The 20,066-nt window shown below is 40.2% G+C and overlaps 1 protein-coding gene and 1 pseudogene across 1 annotated transcript in view; one reads left to right on the top strand and one right to left on the bottom strand.

Moving 5' to 3' along the window:
• KPNA1 (karyopherin subunit alpha 1) overlaps positions 1 to 20,066 on the top strand; it is a 310,494-nt gene that overhangs the window by 136,654 nt on the left and 153,774 nt on the right. The window lies entirely within an intron of this gene.
• On the bottom strand, positions 3,973 to 5,934 carry LOC129471066 (eukaryotic translation initiation factor 4B-like; annotated as a pseudogene).

Here is a 20,066-nt window from a genome sequence, read left to right as displayed (position 1 = left end):
TACATTTTTCCAGAGAAAGTGCACAACTAAATCTGCTTCATGGCTCCTGCCTCTGTGGTCCTGTTTTCATACTGCTTCTACTCTAGAAATAATACCCCCATTTCTTACCCCCAAATTATCACTAACATACTTACTGAAAATTAATTACATCTCAATGTAGAAATCAACTCCCAGGTCAAAGTTCACACATAACTATTTCTAGGAATTAATTTATCAGGCAATTCCTGCCCAAACCATTTAACAGTTAACATGGAAAGGTCCTCTCCGACTCCCTCGCTTGAGATCAGAAGTCACAATTTGGTGGCCACCAAACTGAAGCCTGCCTGAGACCTGCTTTTGAAAAATTCAAATTAGATGCTAACATTTTAAAAGTGTGAGTCTTCATATAAAACCTCAGATTTACAGCTTATTTGGGGAAAAACAAACAAACAAACAAAAACAGAAGGTTTGCCATCAGTTGCAACCAAGGGTCCTGGCTCCAGTTCAGTAAAATTTCCATTTGGCTCACTTTGCTCATTGGCATCCCAGCCCCTCTAGACATTTGGGTTTGCAACGCCTTGCCCTAAGATCCACCTCTTCTGATCACCCCCTTCCCTATGTTCCCAGGCCCCTACTGCTTCTCTTTAAGCCACCTATACAAACTCAAAATCCCTCACTTTATTATACTAAATAATTTAACTTTAAGTATCTTGCATACACATCTAGTTACCCAACCCAGGTTTGACCGCAAACTTTTCCCTTAAAGAGCGAGGGAGTAAATAGTTTAGGTTATGTAGGCCATATGGTCTCTGTTGCAACTACTCAATTCTGCCATCCTAGACCAGAAGCAGCTGTTAGGGAAATATAATTAAAAACCAAATCTCCTGCTGACCCGGAAAACCTCTACACAAGGCAGAAGAGAAAGAAAATAGTATATTATTGAATAAGCATTAAACCAGAATGTGACGCTTATCACAGGCAATCCACTAAAAAGATTTCAAAGATAGAAAGAAATCTCACCTTTTTACGTAGTCCAGTAGATACACCCCATTACACACATGTTCTCAGTTGATAACTAGCCCTCAAGTAAGAGGATTTGACAATACCATTTGTCACACATAGGTCATCCTAAACCACCCAGTAATTGAGATGGCCGTCTGTGTTAGCTAATTGTCTTTATCCAAAAAAATAATAAAATTTCTCATATTTCTATGACAAGTAGGTAGTTATGATTTGGAGCCAGATGCCAGCTGAAGTCAGGCTCCTGCCCTCCCATGGAAACCGGGAGATGGGGCACCATCTTCCCTGATGATTACATTTCAAAGAGATGGCTCCCAGGTCCTTGAGAAAACACTCCTGGGTTGTAAAACTGGCAAGAGGCTTTAAAAAAACAATGCCTTCAAAAGAGATTTTTATACATCTCAAAAGGGCAGAAAGAAAATTAACAATTACAAATTTTCAAAAATAAAAATGGAAGGAGAGTTTCCTTTCCTCTTGTGCACCTGAGAAAATTAGATTTTTAATTTTTGATTCATATTCACCCATATGCAGCCATAGAATGTACATAAACAAGTGAGTATGGCTGTATTCCAGTACAACTCTGTTATGGACACAGAAATTAAATTTCCTTTTTTTCTTTTCTTTTTCTTTTTCATTTTTCTTTTTCTTTTTCTTTTTTTTTTTTTGAGGCAGAATCTCACTCTGTCACCCAGGCTGGAATGCAGTGGCAACATCGTGGCTCACTGCAACCTCCGCCTCCCGGGTTCAAGAAATTCTCCTGTCTCAGCCTCCCAAGTAGCTGGGACCACAGGCTCATGCTACCACATCCAGCTAATTTTTGTATTTTTAGTAGAGATGGGGTTTTTGCCATGTTGGCCAGGCTGGTCTCATACTCCTGAACTCAGGTGATCTGCCTGCCTCAGCCTCCCAAAGTGCTAGGATTACAGGTGTGAGCCACCACTCCTGGCCTGGCCTTTTATCTTTCTATCAAAATATAGATTCAACAAAGTCCCTATAACTAAATAGAAACACAGTCATCTGTCCATCTGTGCAGTTTAGGAAGGCAGCAAAAAACTGTACTTTTATAAGCCAATTCAATGTCCTGCAACACAATCTCATCATAGCAATATTAAAGTTTTTTAAAAATCTATTTTTTTTAAGATCAGATTTTTTGGAGGAAACAAAAAACTCACAACCCAAAGGATGGGATTTTACATCTCAGGACATCTCCCACATAATAAGTCTATAGATTATAAATCATTTTCAAATTTTACATGTATTTAGGAGAGGGACATTAATCAATCCCCTTTTCTATTTTAACAGGGGGGCAAGGTAGGGGAGAGGGAAAAACAGTTTAGTATCTATTTGGAGGGAGAGTAGACATGAAGAGGGCAAACTCTAGCTTCTCATTATCTACAATCAATGTGTTTTTTTTTTTCTTAAAAAAAAACTTTCAATCTCTCTTTAAAAGCCTACTTCTTAGCTACCAGCCAGTCCACCCTAATTATTTAAATTCCTTTGGTACACACTTTTGTTCACTGGGCAAGTTATATTCATTATGCCCACTGCTGCAGCACGCATAAACCAACACCCCTTCATGGCTGAGCAGGGCCTAATCTAGGACTGACAGGAGAAGTGCTTGCAAACCAAGATCAAGGTGTCATTTCTCTGCTAACACTGTCTACCAAGCTGATCCCTACAAAAATGCACATAAAAGCAGGCAAGTTTAGCTACTGTGTTGCAAGAGAAACCAGCACCTTGCTAAATAGTTCTCCCCATTACCATTTATTCTCTCAAGGGAGACTTAAAAAAAAAAGAAAAAAAAAACAACCCATTGGTCTGGCCACCTCATAAATCCAACAACCATTGGTGTGGCATTTCAGTGGAGAAGGAAACTTGGGGGGAAAAAACCATCAAGGTTGTAAGAAAGGCTCCCAATTTAACTGTCCCTGTCCCTATTTATCCACCTTTATTCACTAACCAAGACCATCCATTACCCTAGAGCACCCTGATCTATAAAAGGGGTCAAACCATTAGCAGTAGGCAAGGAGTGAGAACCAAAAGACATCAAGAAACCGATTTGCTTGAGAAAAGCAGCGATTCTGCCTTTCACAGCTCTCCATGGCTGAGAGAAAATGCCCAAGAGATCATCTATGTGACTTAGAGACTGCTTTTTGGGAGGTTACGAGTAGCATGAAGAGCTTAAGATGACGACAAGAGTCTAAATTTTTGAAGTTTCAAGGTTTCAACAGAATGTGGATATATTCGAACTTTCAAAAAGGACAGTGTTTAGAAAGGGTAAAACCAGGACACACAAACATTGGGAATTATCATGACCCCAAAGTGCTTCCAGCTCCAGGAAATAACCATTCTTGTGTTTGCTGGAGGTCGCACAATTTTCCCCTATTACCTGATACAAAATGACTCATTACCTCCCAAAAGCTTCTTTTCAAACCACAATTTTCCCATTTATCTTGGTCCAATGCAGTCCTCTTCTTTATGGCCTATAGACTCACTCCCAACTACCCGCTTGGAGGGAAAAAAAAAAAAAAAAGAATTCCCCCTAGGCTGGCCCCCAAAACTCAGAATTAAATAACAGGAGGGGCTGGGAGCCTCCTGAAGACTAAAACAACTTGAGGCTAAATCTACTTTTCCAAGAGTGAAAAATTTATTCAGGTGTTTGGGAATTCATATATGCCACAATAGGATAAAAACTAAAAGGTAGAAATCTCACACTTTTCCTTATACTTCCTTCCCCTACTGTCCAACCAGAATCCAGACCTTATATCACTGTCATTACCATTTCTGCTAAACGGAGGCTCCTAGGCGTTAATCACTCTGGCAACTGCATGGTGACATAACGCACCACAACGTTCCCAATAAAAAGCTGTAGTCTCTTTCTCTCTGGCTATATTGGCGATTCTCCAGTTACTTCAATACTTTAAAGGCTGCAGCAGCATGCAAAAGAATTTCACTTAAAAAAAAAGAAAAAAAAAAAGAAAGGTAAGAAAAGTCTCCAGGAGACGGTGAGTTTTATTTTGTCTTGTCTGGATAGAGGTTTGATTTGCTCTCGAATGTTCCAGGGTGGAGAGAAACTGGGAGAAAGCACAGGATGTCTAGGTCTACTCGGCGTAATCTTCTCCCTTGTTTTCATCTTCACCAGAAACGGAGACAGTAGTATACTTGCTTGCAGAACTGAACTTGGAAGCTGGATTTTCCTCAGTTTTCTTTGGCTCAGGTGCAGATCTGGAGTCTTGATCCTTTTTGCCATGTTTCCTATCTGACTCCTTTCGGTGGTCTTTGTTCCCTCCATCTCCTGGACCACAGCTAGAGTTCCCAGTTTGGCCTTTTGGGACTTTCATCCCATCCACTTAATTTTCATCTTTCTTTGCTGGTCCTTCCTCAGATGATTGAGCTGGAGCTACTTTTCCCCCACCACTTGTAGGGGATTGCTGCTCTGTGTCTGAGCTCTGAGATGGAGCAGGAGGGTTATAACTTCGCTTCACCGAAGCATTCTTCTTTGGTGGAGGGGCTGGCATTACCTTTGGGTCTGGTAGGATCAGGTTTGGGACGTTTAGAAGTTGGAGAGTGACAATCTTCCTCCTTATTGAGTGTTTCATTTTCTAGAGACTTCTCACTCTCTCTCTTTCCTCATTTCTGCCGGATGTGGCGGAGGTCTCAGTCTGCGATGACTCACTTCTGTCTGCAAAGTTCCATTCTTGAGTTTCTTCACTTTGCCAGCTTGGGTGTCTCTCCCGAGGCCGTCGTTCTAGTTATGGCTCATCCAGCTGACGCTGCAACTTCTCTTGTTCTGTAGCATTTCTTCGACTTCTCTTTCTCTAGCAGCTGTGTCAACGGGCTTTGCCCCTCCAAAGATAGAAGCAGCTCGACTGGCCTGGGAGGTACTAGCAGAGGAATCATCTTCCTTAGGAGTACTCCAAAGCTTTAGATTGTTTGGGTCTTTGTGGGGGACCTCTATCGTCACACCTATAATCATCCCAAGTGTAATCATCTCTGGAGCTCCACGACCGATCATCCCGTCTGTTGTATCAGTCTTCAGAGCGGTCCCTGCCTCCTCTGTAGGCATTATCCCTGCGGTACCCACTACCAAATGCTCTTCTGCCATTGCCTATCTGGGAATCATAGCCTCTATCATAGTGTCTGCTGCCTGGATCATCATAGCAATCCTGGCCGCCATATCGATCCATATCCCAGCGTGGGCCATCCTGATACCCCTCCCGATACCCATCGCGATACCGGTCTGAATCATAACAATCTCGATACTTGTCTCCAAAACAATCATCACCTCTTCTAGGCGAGTAGTCATCCAAGCTGTCTGTGGCAGGACGAGCCCTCCAGTCCGTATCTGTTTTGTCAAAATCCCGGTTTCTCTCATGGCCAAAAGAACGATCGTCCCTGTCTTTACCCTGTGCTTGATCAGCAGCGTCCACTCGAATTCTCCTGTTACCTAGAGATTCTTTATTGAGACTCAGGGCACTGAACATGGAATCCGGGTCATCAAATTCAGCATAACCAGAACCTTTCAACCTCTCTGGATTGCTGGGTTCACGTGGTAAACGCACTGTACTGATATTTAATCCTCTAAAGAATTCTCATTGACTCTTCTGTCACATCATAGGGTAGGTTCCCTAGAAAAGCAGTGTAGGGTGGCGATTTGGGAAGACCGCTCCAGTCGATAATGGGTTCCCTTGCAGTCCGCGGAGCCGTGGGAAGGATGGAACGGTCAACTTGGGGCGCCCTATACACATCGTCATTATTACTGTGCCAAGTTGAAACATCTCCTTCCAGGTCATCCGTTTCATCAGCCCAGCTGACTGGTTTGGATACATAGCTGCTTCCTCCACCAGTCCCCCATCCTCAGCCAGAAAGTCTGTTAGGGAGATAGTCTTCCCCTTCTTATTCTTCTCTTTTGCTGAGGCAGCCATGTTGGGAGAGGGAAAGAGAACGCAAAGGGAAATCTTGTGTTTTAACAACTTGACAGAATAATTCACTGCAAGTCTGTTGATCTTAACCCAGCTAGAAACATTTCCCAGGTGTGTCCTTTTCTCACTTTGCTTATGTATATTCATGGTTCTCTTATAGTCATAATGGCTGTGTATGTTCAATTTGGTATTCTTCCTTTTATGTAACATGATGTATCCAAATATTTTCTATTTCCTATAGCATCTTTATATTCATCATTTTTAGTATATCACTAGAGTATATCATTTTCATATGCCATAGTTAGCTTCTTTCTATATATCTGCATTGTTGGGCTCTTAGCTTTATTCCAATGTTTTACCATCATAAAATAAACATTATATATACTTACACTTTTTATTAAACATTATTTCCTCAAGATAAATTCTATTACTTGGTCTAGGCATATTTATGATTCTTTCAATAAAGTAGCATTTTGCCGTTCAGGAAGACTGAATCAATTTACACTGCTGTCATTAATGCATGAGCTTATCTGCTTCCCGAAGCCTTGCAGGCTTTGGCTTTTACAACTTTTTTAAAGTTTTTCTAAATTTTTTTAAGGCACAAAATGAAACTTCACAGTAGGTTTAATTTGCAGTTATTTTACCAACAAGGTTGACTGAATAGTTTTAAAATTATGATTTACTGACAGTGTTTCTTGTTGTATGAACTGTTTATTAATCATTTGTTTAATAGACAGTTGGTACTTTTACCTATTTATATGCACTCCCTATACTTTTTAGTTATTGAACTTTGTCTTCGTGTGCAAACTTTTTCTCCAGTCTTCTGAATTTTTAAATTTCAGCTTTATTGATATTCATTCCATCAAAGATAAAGCTATCTAAGTAATGAACCTGTCCATCTTTTTTTCATTTACATTCCATCAACAGTCAAAAAGTGGTTTCCCCTAGTGCTAGTCTTTTATATATGTGTATTTGTTTTTTTTTTTAAAGTATTTAATTCCCAATCTACATGGATTTTTTTTTTTTTTTTTTTTTTTTTTTTTTTTTTTTTTGCAGAGTGTAGTGCAAAGTGTGGGTCTTTTAAATATTCTCATTATTGATATTCCTGTACACCAAGTGTTTCAAATTGGTTACCAGTACATTAAATGTCTGCTAGGACAAATTCTTCTCATCGCTCTTTTTGAATCTGAAATACTCTTTGATGTTCTTGCTCATTTATTTTCTCCACATACAATAAAAATTATATTAATTTTATAAAGCATCTTGCTTCTAATTGGTGACTTGTATCTAATTCTAATTTAGAATTAATTAAATCTAACCCTGAATCCTCTATGCACTGTGATGAGTTGAGGCTGAGTTGCATCCTTGGTAAGGCTCAGCCTGCATTGATTTTATTCCTGCTACTTCAGGATTTTCAGCAGAAATCCTGGTGTATTCTCCATGCTGTTCCTCCTGGTGGGCCCAGAATTCTAATCTTTGTCTTCACAAGACTGCTGAAGACTCTGTTCTGCTTCAGAGGTTTTCTGCTTCTCTTTTTAGACTCCAGCCTCATGCATCCCTGTAATTTAACAGATGTTCTGTGGAGACCTTCCAAATCTCCTCCCATATCCCTCCTGGCCTCTGCCTCCCAGCAGTGGTCTTCCATGGGTGCAAGGCCTGGGGCTATCAGTCTCCTGCCCAAGCACAGAATCAGCAAATGACCTCTGGGCACAGTGGCTGCAGAACTCAGCTCTCCCTAGCTGTGATTCTCCCTCTCTGGAGTTTTGGCTCTTTCAGTACTTGCTAACTCAGAAGCCCTTTTCTGCCTTAAAATAGATGCCTCCTGTATTTTGTTCTAATTTTCTGCTTATTTTAGGTGGGAACACACTCTGTCACTAGCTAATTCATCCCACTTGGAAACATAGGTTTATTTCACCTTAAACATTTTTCTTCTACCTTCTTATATTTTAAAACCAAAAAATCTTATTTCTGTTTGACATATTCCTCAGGAAAGCCTATCCTGACTTCTCAGACGCAGTTAAGCAGTACATTTTATAGCACTCTCTACCTCTTTTTAAATATTTATTGCAATTTTAATTACTTAATTCTGTAATTTATTTTTTAATTATTTTATTTTATTTTATTTTATTTTATTTTATTATTTGAGACAGAGTCTTGCTCTGTCACCCAGGCTGGAGTGCAATGGTGTGATCTTGGCTCATTGCAACCTCTGCCTCCCAGGTTCAAGCGATTCTCCTGCCTCAGTCTCTTGAGTAGCTGAGATTACAGGCACCACTATGCCCGGGAATTTTTTGTATTTTTCATAGAGATGGGGTTTCACCATGTTCACCAGGCTGGTCTCGAACTCCTGACCTCAAGTGATCCACCCGCCTTGGCTCCCAAAGTGCTGGGATTACAGGCATAAGCCACTGCACCTGACCTGTAATTTATTTATTTATTTTTAGAGACGGTGTCTCATTCTGTTGCCCAGGCTGGAGTGCAGTGGTGCAATCACGGCTCACTGCAGCCTTGCTCAACCTCCTGAGCTCAAGCAATCCTCCCACCTCAGCCTCCTAAGTAGCTGGGACTGCAGGCATGCACCACCATGCCCAGGTAATTTTTGTATTTTTTGTAGAGACAGTGTTCTGCCATGTTGCCCAGGCTGGTCTCAAACTCCTGGGCTCAAGTGATCCACCTGCCAACTCCTCCCAAAGTGCTGCGATTACATGCGTGAGCCACCACACCCAGCCTGCACAGAGGTGTTTATAGTATTCTCTGATGGTAGTTTGTATTTCTGTGGGATCAGTGGTGATAATCCCCTTTATCAATTTTTTTGGTGTCTATTTGATTCTTCTCTCTTTTCTTCTTTATTAGTCCTGCTAGCAGTCTATCAACTTTGTTGATGATTTCAAAAAACCAGGTCCTGGATTCATTGATTTTTTTGAAGGTTTTTTTGTCTCTCTATCTCTTTCAGTTCTGCTCTGATCTTAGTTATTTCTTGCCATCTGCTAGCTTTTGAATTTGTTTGCTCTTGCTTCTCTAGTTCTTTTAATTGTGATGTTAGGTTGTCAATTTTAGATCTTTCCTGCTTTCTCTTGTGGGCATTTAGTGCTATAAATTTCCCTCTACACACTGCTTTAAATGTGTCCCAGAGATTCTGGTACGGTGTGTCTTTGTTCTCATTGGTTTCAAAGAACATCTTTATTTCTGCCTTTATTTCGTTATTTACCTAGTAGTCATTCAGGAGCAGATTGTTCAGTTTCCTTGTAGTTGTGTGGTTTTGAGTGAGTTTCTTAATCCTTACTTCTAATTTGATTGCACTGTGGTCTGAGAGACAGCTTGTTGTGATTTATTTTTATTTTTTCTTTTTATTTATTTATTTTTTTTGAGACGGAGTTTTGCTCTGTCACCCAGGCTGGAGTGCAGTGGCGCGATCTCAGCTCACTGCAAGCTCCACCTCCCGGGTTCACGCCATTCTCCTGCCTCAGCCTCCCGAGTAGCTGGGACTACAGGCACCTGCCACCACGCCCAGCCAATTTTTTGTATTTTTACTAGAGATGGAGTTTCACCGTGTTAGCCAGAGTGGTCTCAATCTCCTGACCTCGTGATCCACCTGCCTCGGCCTCCCAAAGTGCTGGGATTACAGGCGTGAGCCACTCCTCCAGTCCATATTTCTAATTCTTGGTTAACAATAAAATTTGGGGCAGTTACTTTCCAGATTGCTACTGAAGACGTCACCCCAATAAAGGGCAAATGTTATTGTGAACTCAGCAAGGACACAGCTATCACGAACAGTTTGCTAATAATAATTTCCCCCAGTTTATCTTTGAGCAAAAACATATTTCTCTGGATATTTTATATTTACCAGGGAAAAAAACTAAGAACGTTTGGGGGTAAATGTTGTTTTTTAAAATATTATTATTATTTCCTATGGATAAATTTACTTACAAACTACATCATGCAATACTTTGGAGTGTTTCTGGGGAACTTTGGGAAACATCTCTGGAAAGACCACACTTCCATCCAGAATGGGTAAGTATAACTAAGAACTTAAAAAACAAAATTATCTTTGATCCAGTTTAAGTGGTGATGTTAGTAAGTTGTAGCAATTGCTTGTCAGTCCTTAAAGTCAGGTAATGACTACTACCAGTTTTGGGGGTTTTCTATGTGCTAGATATCATGCAAAACACTTCAAATACACCCGTTTTAATAGAACAATTCTGAAAGGTGTTATTACCACACTCATCTTACACTTGATAAAACTGAGATTCAGGCTGGGCGCGGTGGCTCATGCCTGTAATCCCAGCACTTTGGGAGGCCGAGGTGGGTGGATCACCTGAGCTCAAGACCAGCCTGGCCAACATGGAGAAACCCTGTCTCTACTAATAATACAAAAATTAGCCAAGCATGGTAGCACATGCCTGTAATCCCAGCTACTAGGGAGGCTAAGATGGGAGGATTGCTTGAGCCCAGGAGGCAGAGGCTGCAATGAGCCGAGATCGCACCATTGCACTCCAGCTTGGGTAACAGAACAACTCTGTCTCAAAAGAAAAAAAAAAAGCTGAGATTCAGAGAGGTATGTCACCCAACTTTTAAATGGCAAAACTGAGATTAAACCTAGGTATACCATTCTTCTGATGTCAGTGGGAACTACTTAGTTAGTGTGCCTTGACTGCTTCTCCACTGCTGAATAGGGTGCTGCTATTTCCAGTTCGTAGACACTCACAGACTTGTGTAGACTGGTCTATTCTATCCAAATAACTAAATCCTTGAGGCTTCTCTCATTCTGCCCTTTCCCCATAGATAAAGCCATGACTTAGCTTTCATGTAGTCAGTGTTAAAATGTCTAGGCCATTTTTATGCCAATAACTTTCCACTTCTTTCTAAGAATGTATTTGTTATAGATTAGCTTGTCTCTTGATGAATTGTCTAGGAACATGAGTTATCAGTGTTGGCTCATAGTTAAGTCATAAGACAACCTCCCATTAGCAACCATCACTTTTAGGCACAGGGGTAGAACACACGGTTATTCCTAGATCTATAAAAACATCTGAATGCCCTTGGGCTCACTTGCCAGAATTAACCAGATGGGATATGTAACCATACCTGACGGCCTTCATCGTCATTTGTATACACCAGAAAGTGGATTTCTTGTAAAGGGTTAGTTATAGGCCTTGCGCTGCTACTGTATTCGAACACTTCTGAAAGGATTAGTTTAGCAAAAACAGCTTTGGGAAACTGCAAATTTCCTGTTCCAATCATGGGAAATGTGATTGATGAGAAAGATAGCACTTCTACAGTTGTCAAACATTTCTTGATTATATTTGCCATGATCTGAAATGTGCAAAGCACATTTACATAAGTTAAGGCTTAAGCTGGTGGAAAACAGAAAGAGTTGTGGTCCCAGCAACTCTGACAAGGACCTCTCTGCTATTGTTGGCTTAGTCAGGGCCTGAGAAGTCAGAAAGAGGAAACAAAAACAGGGCAGAGTACTTTCCAGAGACAGTCACACTCATTCAGGAGAGGCGGGTCCAACAGTGTGGGAATGGCTGCATAAAAATGGTAGCTCAATGCAACTAAAAGTGGTGTTTATGAAGGGTCTTTAATAACATGCAGTATTTATGTTGTTAAAAAAAAAAAAAAACTGTATTGGCCAGGCGCGGTGGCTCCCAGCACTTTGGGAGGCTGAGGCAGGCAGACCGTGAGGTCAGGAGATTGAGACCATCCTGGCTAACACGGTGAAACCCCGTCTATACTAAAAATACAAAAACAAAATTAGCCAGGCGTGGTGGCAGGCGCCTGTAGTCCCAGCTACTTGGGAGGCTGAGGCAGGAGAATGGTGTGAACCTGGCAGGAGGAGCTTTCAGTGAGCCAAGATCATGCCACTGTACTCCAACTCCAGCCTGGGTGACAGAGCAAGACACCATCTCAAAAGCAAAAACAAAAACAAAAACAAAAAAACTGTATTTAAAAACGTTTAAAGAGAATACTGGGCCAAAAAAAAAAAAGAGAGAATATTGGGCCTAACACGGTGGTTCACACCTGTAATCCCAGCACTTTGGGAGGCTGAGGTGGGCAGATCGCTTGAGCCCTTGAGTTCAAGACCAGCCTGAGCAACATGGTGAAACCCCATCTTTACAAAAACGCAAAAATTACCCAGGGATGGTGGTGTGTGCCTGTTGTCCCAGCTACTCGGGAGGCTGAGGTAGGAGGATCACCTGAGCCCAGGAGGTGGAGGTTGCAGTAAGGTAAGATCGCGCCACTGCACTCCAGCCTGGGCAATAGAGTGGGACCTTGTTTCAATAAAAAAAAAAAAAAGAGAGAGAGAGAGAGAATCTCAACTAAGACATAAATATGCTGTCCAGTTGCGGTGGCTCACGCCTGTAATCCCAGCACTCTGGGAGGATGAAGCAGGCAGATCACCTGAGGTCAGGAGTTCAAGACCAGCCTGACCAACATGGAGAAACCACATCTCTACTAAAAATACAAAATTAGCCAGGTGTAGTGGCGCATGCCTATAATCCTAGCTACTCGGGAGGCTGAGGCAGGAGAATTGCTTGAACCCGGGAGGCAGAGGCTGCGGCGAGCCAAGATCATGCCATTGCACTCCAGCCTGGGCAACAAGAGCAAAACTCCATCTCAAAATAAATAAATAAATAAATAAATAAATAAATAAATAAATATGTATAAAGTCATAAAGTTGACTTGAAGGAAATATAGTAAAATGTTAACTAAAGTTACCTCTTAAGGCCAGGCACAGTAGCTCACGCCTGTAATCCCGGCACTTTGGGAGGCTGAGGCGGGTGGATCACTTGAGGTCAGGAGTTTGAGACCAGCCTGGCTAACATGGTGAAACCCCGTCTCTAAAAAAAATGCAAAAAAAATTAGCTGGGCATGGTGCCGGGTGCCTGTAGTCCCAGCTACTCGGGAGGCTGAGGCAGGAGAATGGCATGAACCCCAGAGGTGGAGCTTGCAGTGAGCCGAGATTGCACCACTGCACTCCAGCCTTGGGCAACAGAGCAAGACCCCGTCTCAAAAAAAAAAAAAAAAAAAATATATATATATATATATATATATATATTATTTGGAACTCTTCTTGGTCATCAAAATAAGGTGAGGAAAAGAAAAGAGGGTAAGTATAGAAATGAAAATGATAAAAAGTTATGCTTTACAGGCCGGGCGCGGTGGCCCACGCCTGTAATCCCAGCACTTTGGGAGGCCGAGGTGGGTGCATCATGAGGTCAGGAAATCAAGACCATCCTGGCTAACACGGTGAAACCCCATCTCTACTAAAAATACAAAAAAAATTAGCCAGGCGTGGTGAAGGGCACCGGTAGTCCCAGCTACTTGACAGGTTGAGGCAGAAGAATGGCGTGAACCCAGGACGCAGAGCCTGCAGTGAGCCAAGATCATGCCACTGCACCCCAGCAACAGAGCGAGACTCTGTCTCAAAAAAAAAAAAGTTATGCTTTACAAATAATACAACGTATTGTGAAAACAAAAAATAACATGAATGAGAAAGTGAAAAGACAACTCACAGAATGGAAGAAAATATTTTCAAATCATATAGCCAATAAGACTAGTACCTAGAATATATAAAGATCTCTTACAAGTCAACAATTTTAAAAAATCCAATTTAAAAACCTACAAAGGATTTGAATAGACATTTCTTAAAGGAAGATATACAAATGGCCAATAAGGACATTAAAAAGATGCACAACATCGTTAGCCATTAAGAAAGTGGAAATCAAAACCACAATGAGATGCCACTTCACCCCACTAGGATGACTAAAATGAAAAAGACACATTGCTGGTGGGAATATCAAATAAGGCAACGATTTAGGAAAATAATGTATCAGTTCCTTAAAAAGTTAGTTACCACGTGACTCAGCAATTTCACTTCAAAGTATATACCCAAGAGGCATGAAAACATATGTCCACACGGTAACCTCTACAAAAATACTATGGACTGAATGTTTGTGGTCCTCTTTAAATTCTTAAGTTAAAGTCCTAGTTCCTAATGTGATTGTATTTGGAGCTGGGGCTGTTGGGAGACAATTATGTTTAGATGAGGTCATGAGGGTGGACCCCATGATAGGATTAATATAAGAAGATGAAGGGACAAGCCCATGTGAGGAAACAGCAAGTAGTGGCCATCGACAAACCAGGATGAGGGCCCTTACTAAGAACTCTACCATGCTGGGACCCTAATCGCAAACCTCCAGCCTCCATACTATGAGAAAAAAAGTTCATTTTTAAAGTCATCCAGTCTATGATATTTGATACAGCAGCCCAAGCTGACTGAAACAACAAATGTTCACAGCAGCATTATTCACAATCGTCAGAAAGTAGAAACAACCCAAATGTCCATCAATTGAATGGATAAATAAAAGGTGATATATTCATACAATGGAATATTATTTGGTTAAAAGAAGAAAAAGTAATGAAGTTCTTATACATTCTGCAACATACCTGGAAAAAACATGCTAAGTGAAAGAAGCCAGTCACAAAAGGCCACATATTGTATGATTCCATTTATGTGAAATGTCCAGAACATATAAATCCATGAAGACAGAAAGTGTAGTAGTGGTTACCAGAGTTTGGGGGAGGAGGAAATAAGGGGTGACTGCTAATGCATATGGAGTTTCTCTTGCGGTGATGAAAATTTCTTTGTTTTATTTATTTTTATTTTTTAGAGACAGTCTTGCTCTGTCACCCAGGCTGGAGTGCAATGGCGCAATCATGGTTCACTGCAGCCTCAATCCCTGGCTGAAGTGATCCTCCCACCTCAGCTTCTGAAGTAGCAGGGATTACAAGTATGAGCCACCACGCCTTGCTGAAAATTTCTGAAAGTAGATAGCAGTGGACTCAGTAAACATACTAACAACCACTGAATTGCACACTTTTAAAGAGTGAATTTTATGGCATGTAAATTATATCTTAATAAAGCTGGTACCAAAAAAAACAAGAATCAATAAACCAAAAAAAAATCAATAAACCAATTCCTAGAAAATATATAGATATGATACATGAGATCATAGTAACAGAATAACTTAATTCTAATGGCAAAAATAAGCCTCAACAGATATTCTCTGCTCTTGCATAAATATATTACAAATAATAATAGTCTCCAAGGTAATTATAGATATAATAAAATAAAACTTAATTCAATCTCAAGACACTAACATGATAAACTATAAAATTTGATAAAATGAAAGCAAAATGTAGATGTTTTTAAAAAGATAATGCCAAAAGAAATTATTAGGAACTTCGCTTGCTACACTTTAAAATGCATCTTTCCACAGACTGGGAGAAAATTTTTGCAAAAGATATATCTGATAAAAAGAAGTATTATCTAAAACATACAAAGAACTCTTAAAAGTCAACAATTTTTTTAAAAAAACACCAAATTTTAAAATGAGCAAAAGATGTGAACAGACACTTCACCAAGGAGGATATACAGACAGTAAATAAGCATATGAAAAGATGCACAATTTCATGTTAGTGAGTTGCAAATTCAAACAACAATGAAGCAGGGTGAAGTGGCTCACACCAGCCTGTAATCCTAGTACTTTAGGAGACTGAGAAGGGAGGATTTCTTGAGTCCAGGACTTCAAGACCTGGACAATATAGTGAGACCTCATCTCTATAAAAAATAAACAAAATTAGCCAGGTGTGGTGGCTTATAGTCCCAGCTACCAGGGAGGCTGAGGTGGAAGGATCACTTGAGCCCAGGAGATTGAGGCTGCAGTAAGTGATTGTGCCACTGCACTCCAGCCTGGGGGACAGAACGAGACCCCAGCTCAAAAAAAATAAAAATAAATAAAAATAAAAACAAAACAACAATGAGCTACCCTATACGCCTGTTAGAATGGTGAAAATCCAGAACACTGGCAACACCAAATGCTGGCAAGGATGTGGAGCAACAGGAACACTCATTTGTTGTTGATAGGAATGCAAAATGGTACAGCTACTTTGAAGACAGTCTTGCAGTTTCTTACAATCTAAACATACTCCTCTCATATGATCCAGCAGTCATGCTCATTGGTATTTACCCAAATGACCTGACAACTTTTGCCCATGCAAAAATCTGCACATAAATATTTATAGCAGCTTTACTCATAATTGCCAAAGCTTGGAAGCAACCAAGATGTCCTGCAGTAGGTGAATGGATACATAATCTACAGTACATTCAGACAAGAGACTATTATTTAGTGCTAAAAAGAAATGAGTTATTAAGACACACACACACACACACAAAAAAAAAAACCATAGAGGAAACTTAAGGCATATTACTAAGTGAAAAAAGTCAATCTGAAAAGGCAAAATACAGTATGATTTCAACTATATGACATTCTGGAAAAGGCAAAATTATGGAGACAGTAAAAAGATCAGCTGTTGCCAAGTGGGAGGATGAATAGCAGAGCACAGAGAGTTTTTAGGGCAGTGAAATTATTCTGTATGATACTATAATGGTGTATACATATTACTAAACATTGTCAAAATCCATAGAATGTACAACAGCAAGAGTGAACCCAAATATAAACTAGGGGCTTTGGGTGATAATGATGTGTCAATGTAGGTTTATAAACTGTGACAAATGTACCACTCTGGCGCTGGATGTTGATAGCTGGGGGGATTGTGTGGGGGTGGGGTGTGAGGGGTATATGGGAACTCTGTACTTTCTGCTAAATTGTGCTGGGAACCTAAAACTACGCTAAAAATTAAAGACTATTTTTTAAAAATGCATCCTTAAATACCAATTATAAAACTAAATAGTTCTAAGTTAAGAATGGATAATGTAAGAACCACAATAGCAATTCTAGAAATAAGCCTTAATCTCTCAAAAAGTTTAATATACGGGTTGGGCATGTTGGCTCATGCCTGTAATCCCAGTACTTTGGGAGGCTGAGGTGGGAGGATCACTTCAGGCCAGGAGTTTGAGACCAGCCTAGGCAATACAGCAAGTCCTCATCTGTACAAAAACTTTTCAAAAAATTAGCTGGGCATGGTGGTGTGTTCCTGTAGTCCTAGCTACTTAGGAGGGTGAGGTGGGAGGATCACTTGAGCACAGGAGTTCCAGGGTAGAGTGAGTCATGATTGGGCCACTGCACTCTAACAGAGGTGATAGAAAAAAAAAAAATACGTTTAACATATGGAGTATTAAGAATAGGAGAGTGGAGAGATGAATCATCACTTAATAAATATTGTTGGGAAAGTTGGGTTTTATTATGAAGAAAATTAAATATCAATTCATACCTCACAATCAACACCTAATCACAGTAAAACTAACACTGATGGGTTACAATTTTTAACTTTTAACACCCAAAAGTAGTAGAATAAAAGTTCTATATTTATTTAATTAATTGTACTAAGGTGAAAATGTGTCAACTAATAAAGCAAATAGAAGATCTACCAATGGCAATTGATATGGATTCGCATAAAATACTAAAACATTAATTTTAAAAAAAGATATTTGCAAAACAGCAGTTACTCAAGAAATGTAGGTTGATAAAGTGACACAATGGAACATAAGGCTCTATCCTCAACCAGGGCGGTAAACCGTCTAAAGTTCCAGAAATGGAATAGGGGATGGCAGTTTATGGAATCCATGTGATAAATCAAAATAGTCTTCTATCAGATGATTGACGAGAGCATGAGTTCAGTATGCAAAAATGTAAATGCATCAGACCAATCTGGTTCAGCTTTTATGTAACAAAGTTCTAAGTTGTTTTTCAGTTGCCATAGATCCCTAGGTTGAAGGTCACGTAACTGAACACCCAAGTGTGCAATCACGGGCAGAACCTAAGTGCTCAGGAGCAAGGAATGGGGACTGTATTAAGTAGTGGACACTACATGGCAGGATCCAGGATCCAATCAGATAAAGCCCTGATGTCACTCCATAACAGGATCCAGTCAGATCATGTCTCTTAGCACTACCTCATTGCAAGATCCAATCAGATCATACCCCATTATTCTATGGCTATAAAATCTGACCCAGCCTCCAGCTTGGAGAGACAGATTTAAACAAGGTCTCCCTCTGTCACCCAGGCCAGAGTGCAGAAGTGCAAACACTACTCTCTGCAGCTTTGACCTCCTTGGCTCAAGCGATCCTCCCACCTCAGCCTCCTGAGTAACTGGGTAGATTTAAGCACTTCCTCCTGTCTTTGTGTCAGCTGACTCAAAATAAATCTTTCTCACTGCAAAAACCTGGTATTTTAGTGTTTGGCTTTTCATTGCACAAGCAAATAGATCCAGTTTATTCGGTGACAATAGGGCACTTCAGAGACATCAATGTTTAAAGCACTACAATATGAGTTACATAAAAGTCAGGCAAATCAAGAATGGGTCAATTTTCGAAAATCTATTACTATAATTCACCATATTAATAGTTTTAAGGAAAAAAGCCAACATGATTATTTCCAAAAATACTGAAAAAGCTTAGACCAAATTTAACACCGATTCCTAACAAAATCTCTTGAAAAATGGTAATGGGCCCGGTGTGGTAGCTCATGCCTGTAACCCCAGCACTTTGGGAGGCCAGGGTGGGTGGATCACCTGAGGTCAGGAGTTCAAGACCAGCTTGACCAACATGGTGAAAGGCCGTCTCCACTAAACATGCAAAAATTAGCCAGGCATGGTCACACACGCCTGTAATCCCAGATACTCAGGAGGCTGAAGCAGGAGAATCACCTGAACCTGGGATGTGGAGGTTGTAGTGAGCCAAGATCATGCCATTGTACTTCAGCTTGGGCAACAAGAGCAAAACTCCATCTCGAAAAAAAAAAAAAAAGGAATGGATGACTATTTCCTTAACATAATAAAAACAGATGAACTTCAATCCTAAAGGAGCATCTTACTTAGGAAAACTTTATAGGTATTTTTTCATTAACATCAGGAACAAGGTAAGTATGGTAACTATGATTTAACATTGTTCTGTAGGAACTAACTAATGCAATTGTATTGATCAAAAAATAGGATCATAGAATAGAAAAAGATGAAATAAAACTGTCTTCACTTGAAGGTGACATGATTTATACCTGGAAGACCCTAAATTAAATGGAAAAAATAATAATAATTAAAAAAAACTCAGCTGGCAGCAATATATAAAATGAGCATGCAAACATCAAAAGCTTTAGGACTTCTACTTAGGCAAATATAAGTAACAGACTTCCTATCCCACTTTAAACAATTAGAAATTTGGTTAAAAGATATCTCAAATATTTTTTGAGATACTTGATAACAGGCAATATGGGACAGTGATTCCTTGGAGAGAAGAAACAAATAAGGTGAACGCTACAATTGCTCCTTTTAGGCTTACCACATGGAGAGCGGTGCAAGCCACAAAACAGGAAAAGGAAACCCAGGAGAAGCCTGGAAGCCTCACTGAGTTGAGGAGACAGATAGACTTGGGACTTACCGGAGGCGAAAGTGACTAGAAATTACAAGTCAGAGTACTGGAGAGGAGAGGGTTGCGCAAAGAGCTCCAGATGTCTACAGAGGATCCCCCTTGAGTCTTGAATGACAAAAGGGCTAGGAATAGTGCCTGTTCTCAATAGCCACAGTAGAAAAATCTCATAATTCTTATGGTATAGGGTGAAGCATTCAGAAGGGTTTTGCCTCCATGGTGGAAAAATTAACTATAGATTAAAGATCACTCTGCTCCGGCCTAACAAAGCTTAAAAGCAAGGCTCAAAAGGGTGAAACAGTTCTCAAGTAACTTAACTGTAACCCAGATACAATCTCAAGAATATTTGTTAAAGTGCAAAAATATTCAGGACTCAACAAGGTGAAATTCATATAATGTCTGATATCCAATCAAAAATTACTAGGCATGGAAAAAGTAGCAATATATAATGCATACTGAAGAGAAAAATAAATCAATTGAAACTAATTTAAAAATGATACAGACTGTGCATGGTGGCTCACGCCTGTAATCCGAGCACTTTGGGAGGCCGAGGTGGGTGCATCACCTGAGGTCAGGAGTTTGAGACCAGCCTGACCAACATAGTGAAACCCTATCTCTACTAAAAATACAAAAAACAAACAAACAAACAAAAAACTAGCCAGTCATGGTGGCAGGCACCTGTAATCCCAGCATTTACGGGCTGAGGAAGGAGAATTGCTTGAACCCGGGAGACAGAGGTTGCAGCGAGCCGAGATCAT

The sequence above is a fragment of the Symphalangus syndactylus genome, chromosome 21 (assembly GCF_028878055.3).
Source record: "Symphalangus syndactylus isolate Jambi chromosome 21, NHGRI_mSymSyn1-v2.1_pri, whole genome shotgun sequence".
In the NCBI taxonomy this organism is placed as follows: domain Eukaryota; kingdom Metazoa; phylum Chordata; class Mammalia; order Primates; family Hylobatidae; genus Symphalangus; species Symphalangus syndactylus.
Note: the sequence above shows the minus strand (reverse complement) of the source record. Positions and strands in the feature narration are given on the sequence as shown.